The sequence below is a fragment of the Nansenia antarctica genome (genome assembly GCF_963989245.1).
Source record: "Nansenia antarctica genome assembly, chromosome: 8".
Taxonomy (NCBI): Eukaryota; Metazoa; Chordata; class Actinopteri; order Argentiniformes; family Microstomatidae; genus Nansenia; species Nansenia antarctica.
Window position 1 is genome coordinate 46,423,792 of NC_137678.1, and position 12,114 is coordinate 46,435,905.

General features: G+C 42.0%; 1 pseudogene across 1 annotated transcript in view; it reads left to right on the forward strand.

Annotated features, from left to right (window-relative positions):
- The window catches only part of LOC308163699 (exportin-1-like), a 240,826-nt pseudogene that overhangs the window by 128,017 nt on the left and 100,695 nt on the right, over positions 1-12,114 (forward strand). The gene's annotated exons all lie outside the window — the stretch shown is intronic.

The following is a 12,114-nucleotide window of genomic DNA, read 5'->3' on the forward strand; positions in this document are numbered from 1 at the left end:
AGTCAATTTAAAGTCCATTTAATAAGTTAATTAAATAAGTCCATTTAATAAGTTAAATAAATAAGTCAATTTAATAAATAAGCATAATTTCATGGTTATGTACACGGTTATTAACATGGTTAGAAGTTTATAATGTGTACTACAAGCTCTAATGTGAGTTCGCCCATTGGCTATGTCATTCATTCATTTCTTTATTTTATTGGTCCATCGGGAAGAGCTAGCCAACTGTAATGTATGCTGAGAGAGAGGGGGCGGGACTTTGTACTAATAACGATACTATGCACTAAGTAAGGTGTCAGACTGATTGAGGACCTCGTCGAGTGAAGACCTGTTTGCTGTGTTTATAACAATTCGTGAATCAAAGAACAGTTATTCCTTTGGCTGTTGGTGCACATTGAAGCTACCAGAGGTAAATACATATGTCTGGTGTTTGTTTATAAGCTACATCTACTCGTTGTAGTATGTTATATTTGACTTGAGAGCTAATCGCGGCAAGCGGTTAGCTTAGCATAATTACGTTAGCATGTTGCTAGCATGTGCTGAGTGATAAATTGTTTTTTAGCTATATCAAAACGAAATAGCTATTGGATTTTGTAGCTCAGTGCAGTGGCGCCGGCATGATTCGATTTCATAGTACGCACAGAAACGTAAAAAACTTCGCAGAAATAGCGCAGACTAGCCTACAGGTTGGATGATTGTATCACCTATTCATAGTTTTCAGTCACGTGACTGGCGCAGAGCCCTGGCGGCCAAAACATAGTGGAAACCAGGGGCGGATTTAGGATTGTAGGAGATCCGGGGCTTAGCCCAGAGGGATAATATAATGTGAAAAATTTGCCATAAAAAAAATGTTGTCTTCAAAAAAAAAAAAAAATTTGCCTTCAAAAAAAAAAAATGTTGCCTTCAAAAAAATTGCCAGAAAAAATTGCCTTCAACCTTCAACTTACCACCACCTTAAAGCGGACAAAAGAGACTGGCACTGGAGAACACATATACATTCACACCCTTTAATGAAGCAAACTAATTGTGGTGGTTCTGGGCACAGAGGGAGGTCAGCACACGTAGCTCCCCCTGCAGGCCAGAACGCGCCATGTCCCCCACACTAATGCCTTAACTCACTCAAATACAGTCAGCAGCTGGTTGAAGTGATTTCAGATCACTGATCCAGGGAACATGCCTCACATCCATTGAAAGAAGAACATATAAAACAAAAGGGGTATTAAGACTGACCATATCATGATATATAATATATATAATAACTATATCATGTAAAACAATAAAATAAAATGCATCTTATTCTCTTACAGTACATGTGATCCTGGCTGGCACCTCATAAACTTCAGATGTAAAAAACAAACATGAAATGCATCTTATTCTCTTACATGTGATCCTGGCTGGCACCTCTGCTGTCTTTTACTGCTGTGTTCTTCACTCCTTTCTTCTCACCCTGTTTTCATCTCTTCCTCTAGTTGTATCTCCTCCATTCTTTTCCTCACTGTGTTCTCTCTTCCTCACTCATTATACAGACTTTCAAACTATAACTATACAAACTATTAAACATCAACCTTATATCCATTCACGTTTTCTCGTAATCCCGTAACAGTACCTTGCTATGTTTCATTTTCATTATAACATAACGTTATGTTATGATAGCCAGCTAGCATTAGCAAACCGGAAAAGTAGTGTCAGTGAGTCAGTCACCTTTCTAATAAGATTCACAAACCTGAAACATCATCTATGTCATCACTGCTGGTGACGTCATTGTTGTCAGCTGCTGATACGGCTGCTGCAACAGTTCTTGGCGATTGTTTTTTTGAAAAAAACTTTCGGATATCCATGCTTACAAAGTCAGGCACTGATTGAGAGGCACTGATTGAGATCACTTCTTCTTCAGGGCAGGGCAGGCTACGCAGTACGCAGGCTAATGTCGCGCAGCTGCTGCCTCTCTGTTGGACTCCGGTACCGCACGTTACTCACGATTTTTTTTTTTTTTTTTTTTTTTTTTTGAAAGTAAAACATTCGGGGCTTTTCAGAAAACATCCGGGGCTTGAGCCCCAGTAGCTACCCCCTAGCGCCGCCACTGGTGGAAACTCCGTAGAACTGCAGCACTGACCTGTCATTAACCACCTGTTTCAAGCAACAATTATTTAGATCACCTCTCAAAAGAAGAAAAACAAAGATATGTGAACAAACTACACATTTTGGGCACTTGCAATAATGCTAATGTTAGCTAGCTAGCTAAAGGACCTACACAACCAACTCCAAGCTGGTAGCGTCCACAACAACAAACCATGTCAGAACGATTATGCAAAGATAATGACTAAAAATTTAATAACTAGGCTAGTCAAAGTCAACTTTATTGTCAATCCAATATATGTACAGACATGGATTATATGTACAGTCAATCCAATATATGTACAGACACAAGATTAGAAAATAACTATATATACAAAAAATACTAGATAAAAGATTTGAAATGTGCGGTACAATGTACAGGGGTGGAATACAATATGAACAATGACAATAGTGCAATAGTGATAATTGGCTCAGTATAATCGAGTAAAGTGGCTAAGTAAATAATTAAAATCATCAGTGTTTACTTGAGCTTAATCTTCTCCTCTGAGTTTTTCTTTTTCTGACGGAATTCTGTAGAAGCCCAACCCAGGGTCGTCTCCTCGTCGGTTAGTGCACCCGATTGCACAGCAACTATCCAGCATTTTGTCAAACAACTAATTACTTGGTAAAAACCTGATAAAATAACTGGCAGGCAGCGGAAGAAAGATTTGTTTTCAGTCACAGTATCCTGGGTGGAAGTGATAGAATCAATCACACTGTCACACAGCTACTACCTTCTTTGAAAGAAAACCATTTATCGCTTTGAGTGAAAAGTACATAGTTACAAGTGCAGAAGGTTACAACTATATTCAGACAACAACATTCATAGAACATTGAACAATGAACACCTAGTCTCTTTGTAGGGATTTGTCTGAACTCAACTATCTATCTTGATACTACTGTAGTAACACAGTAGTAGCAGTAGCACAACTAGCAGACTAGGATTAGCACATTAATACCCCAATCCCTCTACCTCCTCCTCTTAGATGGTTGAGGGGTGAATTCTTGTGTTTTATGTACGTAGGATTATTCATTTGAATCACAAAGGGCGCGGCCGATGAATCACTGTGATGTTCTTCTAACAGGGGCGGCCCCCCCTATAATACATTATGGAACATACATTATACTATTATTACTAGTGGTGGGGGCCCAGAAAGACTTTGACACGTAAGGCACAATTCTCTGATGGAAGTAAATAATAGATAGAGCACATAGGCGCTCTGGTGGTGGTGTGTGTGTGCAGTGGTGGACTCAGGCTGTTGTTATCAGTTACAGGTGGGCGTTCCCATTATGCCGTGACGACCTCGAAACACAGATGAAAACAGCCCAGGTGACAGCGCATGCGCACCTAACACATGGGGGAAACAAAGGGCCTATTTGGTGACACTGTGACAGCGCACCAATACATAGGCTAGCACCGAAACGAGAGTTTTGCACTCACTTTAGGCCTACAACACACACAGCAGCATACACGTTTCAACGACCAGATATGTGACAATATAGGCTAGCCCAGACAGAAGCCGCTGCACCACTTAACAATAAAAGCAAGACCAAACCAATCCGACTGGCAATAAAATCATAAAATGTTCCTACCTATTTGAAGTGAAGTCTGCGCCTCCCCGTTGCATCAAACTCCAGCAGAATGGCCTCCGCATCAATAGGAATATCATGATGTATATTCATAAGGGCAAGTCCACTCAGTCTCTTGTCTGTCATGCTGTTCCGGAGATATGTCTTCAAGCGACGTAAACAGCTGAATGAACGCTCCGCACTGGCAGTGGACACGGGCATTGTTAGGAGAACCTTCATGACAGTATGCAGGTTGGGGTAGAAGTCTGCGGTTAGTCTCAGAACTTGGAGGATGTCACTGGTGACAGGTGTATCATGCGGCCTGTTGCGCTCCCTCCACATATTAAGCTCCATATCTGCAGTGTCAACACTGGGCATCAGCGCACCATACTCCTCCTTGATCTCCCTCCATAAACTGTCCGTCAACAGTGGCAATTTGTCGGGTAGAAGGTACTGGGCTTTAAGACGTGGCAGTGCAAGGCATACTCTGTCTCTCACCTCTGTGGTCAGGTGGTCGATGAACGGAAAGAAAATGGTTCTTTTCCAGTACTCTTGTGGGTTTTCTGCAGGTGTGTTAGACCTGTGGGCTTGTCTTTTGGCGATGCGAGGCAGTGAAGGGACAACATCAACAATCGCAGCCAGAGAGCATGTTTTTCCCCATATATCGCTGTATGTGGAGTCATCTCTTTTGTGCTCAAGCACACTCACAAGATCCGTGGCTATTTGAGCGGCCATAGGTAGCTCGCATTTTGGATTCTGTAAGCCATTACTCAGCGGTGTCAGGCAGTGAAGAAGCTCCTGAGTAATGATTAGACAGACGATGAATTCAAAGGTCTCCATGGCCCGAGTGAGGGAGGATGCTGTGGAGCTGCATTTGGCGTCAGTGTCTGTTTTCAGCTCAGCCAGTGTGGTTAACACGTCCTCGTAGTTTTCGATTATAGTAGACAGACACATATCATGTTGAGACCAGCGGGTATCAGAGAACTTTTGGAGGCGTTTTTTGCTGCTACTGTTGCTCAGTAAGCACTGTAAGCGCTTTGGGGAGGCTGTGATGAAGGTTACTATCTCTCGACTTGTTTGCAGAGTATTGCGGACCACAGGGATTTTCGTTGAGTGCACAATCGCTAGGTTTAGCGCATGATTTCTACAGTGCACATAGACGGCAGCAGTGTACTGTACTCTGATGCGCGCCTGAACGCCTCGCACCTTCCCACTGACATTCCCAGCGCCGTCATACCCCTGTCCAACCATACGAGCAGGATCCAGATCCAGTTCTCTTAATCGGTTTAACAGAAGTTGGGTCAAGGTCTCGCCTGTTGTGTCAGCAGTAGAAAAAAATCCCAAAAAATCCTCTCGCACAGAGTAGCTGCAATCAAAACAGTCCACGTATCTTACTACGAGAGCTACTTGTTCAACGTTGCTTATATCAGCAGTCTCATCAGCCAATAAGGTGAACCACTTGGCATCCCTGCATTTGTTGAGAATTTTGTCTTGAATCTGTTTCCCACATAGTTCAATCAACTCGTTCTGGATTTGATGACTAAAGTACTTTGCGTTACTTGGTGCATTTTCGAAATATTCTTTCAGATTCTCATCTCCTTCAGCACGGTATTTCAGAAGCGCCTGGAAATTACTTCGCTCATCAGTGTGGCCTCGAATGGGTATATTTTGCTGTCCGCAAACAGCAATTAGATCGATGACTGCTTTCAGTCCATGTTTATTGCGCTCTACGGCTTGTTGGTGTGAGCGATTTAATTTGGAATAGATAGACCGGCTCTTTCCCGAAGCAACATCAACAAATTCACCTGCTCGCAGTTGGGCACTAATGTGAGCTGGAGTTGACAAGTGTCTTGAAACTATTTTCTTTGCATTACTCCAGTCAGTAAGTGGCTTCGTTCTCAGAATCATGTCTCCTGATGAGAAAAGCATGCAAGCTACACAAAAAACGCCATCAACGCTTTTACTGTAACGCAGAGTGGGGTAAATGCTGTCATCAAAAAACTCCTCCGGTATTTTCCGTTGCTTCCCACATATTACCCTACTTGGGGGTATCCAACCTCTGGGAGGCTTGAATCTCGTCTGTAACATTTTCAGTTTTACAGAGTCTGATGTCGTTTTCAGTTCACCAATGACACAGCCAATGTCATCTTCAGAGCCAGCACATACAACCTCATACCTCTGCTGCTGTGTGTCCTCGGGGCTCGGCCTAGCTACACAGCTAGCTACCGTAGGGGGCAGGGTTTCCGTTAGAAAAAATTTGTGCCGGTCAACGTGTCCGGGAAGATTTCAATTTACCGGACAAACGTGAGAAATTCCGGTCATCATATTAAAATATAATATAGCTGTTTGTCGCGGTGATTACTGTTGTGTAGCCTATATATGCCGTTTAATGTCTATTTCTCATCCGATACGATTAGATGCGAGCTATATAATATAGGCTTTCATGATTCGCATGCGCGCTATGCCATAATATTATGTCCAGCGCTGAACGCGCGCCACACTGGGAACTGAACAGACTGCATCGATCAATGAACGGACTCCACATTACGTTAACTGAAGTCTGTTAAATTGTTTGGGATTAATGTGAGTTTTCTATTTTCTCTTTCCAGTTTTACCCTTTTTTATCAATAAAACAACGTCATTTCTATAACCAGGTCTCGCTGGTTGGGAAGGCATTTAGTTCAGCTGCCTGTCAAATCATACTTAATCGGACTCGGGAGTATGACAATGAGGAGAACATAACTGTTTATTGAGAAACGATTGATAGGCAGGCTGGGATACGTATATAAAGAAATACCACAATGTCTAGATTTATTACATTTTATTGAAAAGTGCAAGAGGTTACATGTAGGCTTCTGGCGTGACACATAGGCTAGCCTAATTTCCGTTCATATGCCTTTTATCAGATAAAATAAAATAGAATAAAACTATTTGAAAATAAATAGGCTTTAAATGAACTTAACTGCTTTCAGTAGCTCAGTCAGTCCCACATACTGATGACATGCGATGCCATTTTTTGCCATGTGAAATGCAACTTGTAGCTGAGAGTGCAGCCTATTGTTTGCCGTTTCATTAGCCTGCTCACAGTGGCCTGACCGCCGATATGTGCTCACTGCACCGCCTGTGATCAGTGAGACATTCTCATATTCGTTTCTCCTTTCGTGAATCCGTTATTCCTCCCCGATTTTTTGCACGGTGAGCAGAACATTTTTCCTTCCCCATCGAAACGCAGCCAGGGGAAATGTTCTTTCCATTCAACTCGGAACCCTCGAGACTTTCTGGCTGGAGGAGCCACTACCTCCATCTCTTCAGAGTCAGACTTCTCCTCAGACTCATTGTAGCTTGGTTTCATGAAGTCATTGTTAAGCTTACTTTGTCTTGCCATGTTTACCTCTCGCTGGCTATGCATGGTGCGCTGGCTGGGTGCACTTTGAGCTGCAACGTTTGCAGGTTAAAAGCAGGGCTGCCAGATGGGCCGGGTTATCGCCGAATGGGCTACTGGGTTTAGCGGTAATAGACTGGTTAGGCTGTAAAATCCCATCTGGCAACCCTGCCACCGCTGTTTCGCGGAGTCATCATCATGCCGGCGTCAAATCATATAATAATAAAAGAAATATATAGCCTATATATTCGTCTTTTTTAATATAGAAGGAATCAGAATGTGACAATTCAACTTTAGCGAATTGTATTCAAATTGTGCTTAGAGGGAATTATTTTCACCGGACATTATGACCGAAGAGATTTCAATTTGTCGGACGTTAACGGAAACCCTGGTAGGGGGCTCGTCACCATGTAGCTGACTGCTGCTGGCGCCTTCGCTGGTGTTCTCTTCGCATATTTTTATTTTCTTCCCTCTCCCAAATGCCTGAAGAAGGCTCAACTGTCTTTTGGACATTTTCACATCAAATCAGACACTAGACAGCGAATTAGGAAGCTAGTTGAGCTAGTTGAAAATAATTTTAGCGCCAGAAATGAGTGACAACTCAAATCAAATGACAGTGACGTAAGCACCAATCATTGGCCTTTATGTTTACAAACAACAAACTAATGAGTGATTGGCTGAACGCAACGTGAAAGAGTTTATTAGGGGGTGTTCACACTTGACTTATTTTTTAAGAAAAAAGCGTGGCCTTCAGCGCCTTTTTACATACAACCCTATGGGAAAAGGGAAAAAGCGGCCGCCTTTTAAAAAGCGTGAGAAAAGCGCAGCTGCCTTTTAACTTTTCAGAAAGGCGCTGTGTGATGTCAAGCGCCTTTCTGACACGGTGTTTCATAACGTGGTTCCAGTGTTAGCAGCATTCGTCAGAAATCTTCATTTTCCGCAACACTGTTGCAAATATACCCAGTTCAACACAACACAAAATACATATAATTATTAAGTACGTTTATTACAGAAAAAAAAAATCCTACAGGATTCCGGCTGCCGGCGCCACTGGCTCAGTGTATTCTGTTAATTCAGAATTGGAAGTCGAGAGACCAAGCAAAAGGAGAGCTCTCCGGTGGACTAACAAGGAGACCGTTTCCAATCGCCTGGGGTAACTCGAGACCGTCCAGTGAATCTTCGCGCCAGTGTCCTTCAATCATTCTCCTGCGCTCGTGTGAGAGCGCTGGACCCCATCCCCCCTCATCTCTCTCTCTTTTTCCGGATCTTTCAAACCCCTCGTGTACCTACGAGTTCCCCACGAGGTTACGTGAGTACTGAACCACGCACATGCTTTTATTTGAGGCTCGTGTAAACGAGTGAAGTGGCCATATCTGTTTCAAGGCCCCCCCCGCTCACAAGCAACGTCAGCTGCAACGAAATCTGACCCCATTCGCGAGTTCAAATGTTTAGGCTTAAGGACAATAATTGCTGGGTTTACAATCTACATTGACGTCACTTTGTTTTTCTGTTCTTACGCGCAGAGCTTTCCTGAAAGTCAACTTGTAAATGTTTTTTTTCAAACCAAACCAAACCTCTGGTAAGATATTGCTACCCCCTTTAGATTGTCATGGATCAAATACTGTAACTGTTAACATGTATCTGTCCAAACACACGTCATACAGTACACATGCTCTCTCTCTCTCTCTCTCTCTCTCTCTCTCTCTCTCTCTCTCTCTCTCTCTCTCTCTCTCTCTCTCGCTCTGTCTCTTTCTTTTCTCCCTTTCCCTCTCTCTCTCTCTCTCTCTCTCTCTCTCTCTCTCTCTCTCTCTAGCTCTGACTTTGTCTTGAGAGATGAGACGTTGATGCTGACTGATCGGTGAGTTTTCACCTTTACAATCTAAATGCTACACCCCCCTTTTCGTTAAATAGTATCGGTACATGAATGAACATTGATCGTAAAGGACAAGACTTGATCGCAAGTCAATTGTGCAGCTAGCTGGCTAGCTAGCTTAGCTATCTCGCTTGCTTGCTTGAGGATGTGGGTTAGCTAAGCTTGCCACACAGTTTAGTTTAGCTTGAGTCGTTGAGTTGTCGAAATGTTAACTTAATATCCTTTGGTAGACACATGTTTGTTAATCGTACATGCATACTAAAACAATTGCAATTAACTACTTGTCAGACATCTAAATGTAGCCATGGATGCTGCTAAATCGTGAGCTTAGAATGATAAGGTTCTATCTCCGTTTAGGGCAGTTCAGAGATATTGAGCGTCAAAGTTTTTACATTCCATTATGTTTTGAAAAAAATAACACCACACATGTATTAATAAACACCTAATGGATCAGATTATGTAAAAAACTCAATATTGACAAAAATGGAGATAGAACCTTACAATTCTAACATCACGAAATGCTGCTAAATGTGTCTTTCCGCGCCGCTTCCGACCCTTAAAAGTTGTAGTTCCGTAGTTGTGATGTAATTTGCATGTCTAGTGTTTTCCCCCCCCCCAATTTAAATACTATGTTCATGCTACTCAATTGACTGTTTATGAGCACAGTATTATTTCCTCTAGATATCGACGTTTGGAATGGAAAGAGAGCACCGACATGACTTGTTTTGTGTTAACAATAGTTCATATATTATATTGTGTGTGTGTGTACTATAGGATTGCTTCAATAAAACCTAGTCCTGGTTAAGCAATCTGAATATATTTATAACCTTGCCAATCAAAACCACCTGCATATCAATGATGTCTCTTCCTTCCTGACATAGCCATCCACTTTTTCCCCTCATTGTGTTACTAAATGCCAAATCAGTGATTGCACTGTCCTCAAGGGGAGTCATGCAAACTGCCAGTTATCGAAGGAGGGGATTGCGCAGGTATTTCATTTTGATCATCATTATCCCTGCGTTAAAATAACTGTCCATTAATAATACCACTAAAGATGAATTCACATGCATAAACGGAGACGAGCTAAATGCTGCAGCTCGCATTTTGACTGGGTCCAAGAAATACGACCATATCTCACCAGTGCTGGCCTCCCTTCATTGGCTCCCTGTCCATGTTAGAGCGGATTTCAAGTTGCTCCTGTTAACATACAAAGCTATAAATGGCACTGCTCCTTCTTATTTAAAGGACCTTCTCGTCCCATATGTGCCCTCAAGGGCTCTGCGCTCACAAGGCTCTGCCCTGCTCATTATTCCGCTGGGTTAGAAGAAAGACAATCGGTGAGCGTGCGTTCTCCTTCCGTGCACCAACTCTCTGGAACCGTCTTCCACTGGATATCAGACAGGCAGAATCAGTAGAAGTGTTTAAAAATAAGCTAAATAATACCCACCTGTTTTGCGTTGTCTACATGTCATAGGCTGTTTGTTTTTTTGTGCTGTTGTAATTTATGTGTGTTTTTAAATTGAAATATTTGTTTTTAAATTTGTTTAAAATGTGTTGTTTTTTACCTATTGTACTTGTAAAGTGCTATATATATAAATAAAGTTATTATTAATTGAAGTGTCGTAGACAATTCCTCAATCAAATCACGTGACATCTGTCCATCAGCGGCACACGTCACTTCTCCTCCGTCGCCAAAGAGAACACATCACGTTGCTAGATTGATTCGTTTCTAATAAATCCAAACCTTATTTCTGACCAGCCGTCGACTGTCCTATCGATGTACTATAGGCAACTTTGCAAAAAGGTTAGTACAGTAGGCCTACAACTAATGACCCTAGCCACTGCTAAGTAGATAATGATAATGTGATGGTGAGGCATAGCATGCTCGTTAACACGCAGCATGTCCATTAAACTGTCACTACCAGCTAGCGGTAGCCATGTTGATTGATTCCCGAAGGTCCACGTGTCCCGTGGGATTTTGTGACAATCATGTCTTATTGCAATATACAACTATACAAAGAGTTATTCATGATTGTATGATGATTTTATTTACTATTTGAATTCACTATATGAGTACTTTGTACGCACTCATTTCCCAATACGAAAGGAAAATTATATATCTGAGTTTATAAAACATATTTTGCCAGATGGCCAGTCCAGCCCTGTCATACAGTAAACATGCTCTCTCTTTCTCTCTCTCTTTCTTTTCTCCCTTTCCCTCTCTTTCTCTCTCTCTCTCTCTGTCTCTCTCTCTCTTTCTTTTCTCCCTTTCCCTCTCTTTCTCCCTTTCCCTCTGTCTCTCTCTCTCTCTCTCTGTCTCTCTCCCTCTGTCTCTCTCAATCTCTCTCTCTCTCTTTCTTTTCTCCCTTTCTCTCTCTCTCTCTCTCTCTCTCTCTCTCTCTCTCTCCCTGTCTCACCTGCTCTGACGTTGATGCTGACAGAATGGACACCACTGATCGGTGAGTTTTCACCTTTACAATCTAGCTGCTACACCCCCCTTTTCATTAAATAGTATCGGTACATGAATGAACATTGATCGTAAAGGACAAGACTTGATCGCAAGTCAATTGTGCAGCTAGCTTAGCTATCTCGCTTGCTTGCTTGAGGACGTGGGTTAGCTAAGCTAGCCACACACTTTAGTTTAGCTTGAGTTGTTGAGTTGTCGAAATGTAACTTAATATCCTTTTGGTAGACACATGTTTGTTAATCGTACATGCATACTAAAACATTTGCAATTAACTACTTGTCAGACATCTAAATGTACCCATGAATGCTGCTAAATCGTGAGCTTAGAATGATAAGGTTCTATCTCCGTTTAGAATTACAAGGTTCTATCTCCGTTTAGAATAATAAGGTTCTATCTCCGTTTAGGGCAGTTCAGAGATATTGAGCGTCAAAGTTTTTACATTCCATTATGTTTTGTGAGATGGAACCTTTGTATTTTATGAATTACTAACTAAAAAATGTCAACATTTTAAAAATAACACCACACAGGCATTAATAAACACCTAATGGATCAGATTATGTAAAAAACTAAATTTTGACAAAAATGGAGATAGAACCTTATAATTCTAATGTCACGAAATGTGTCTTTACGCGCCGCTTCCGACCCTTAAAAGTTGTAGTTCCGTAGTTGTGATGTAATTTGCATGTCTAGTGTTTCCCCCCCCCCCCC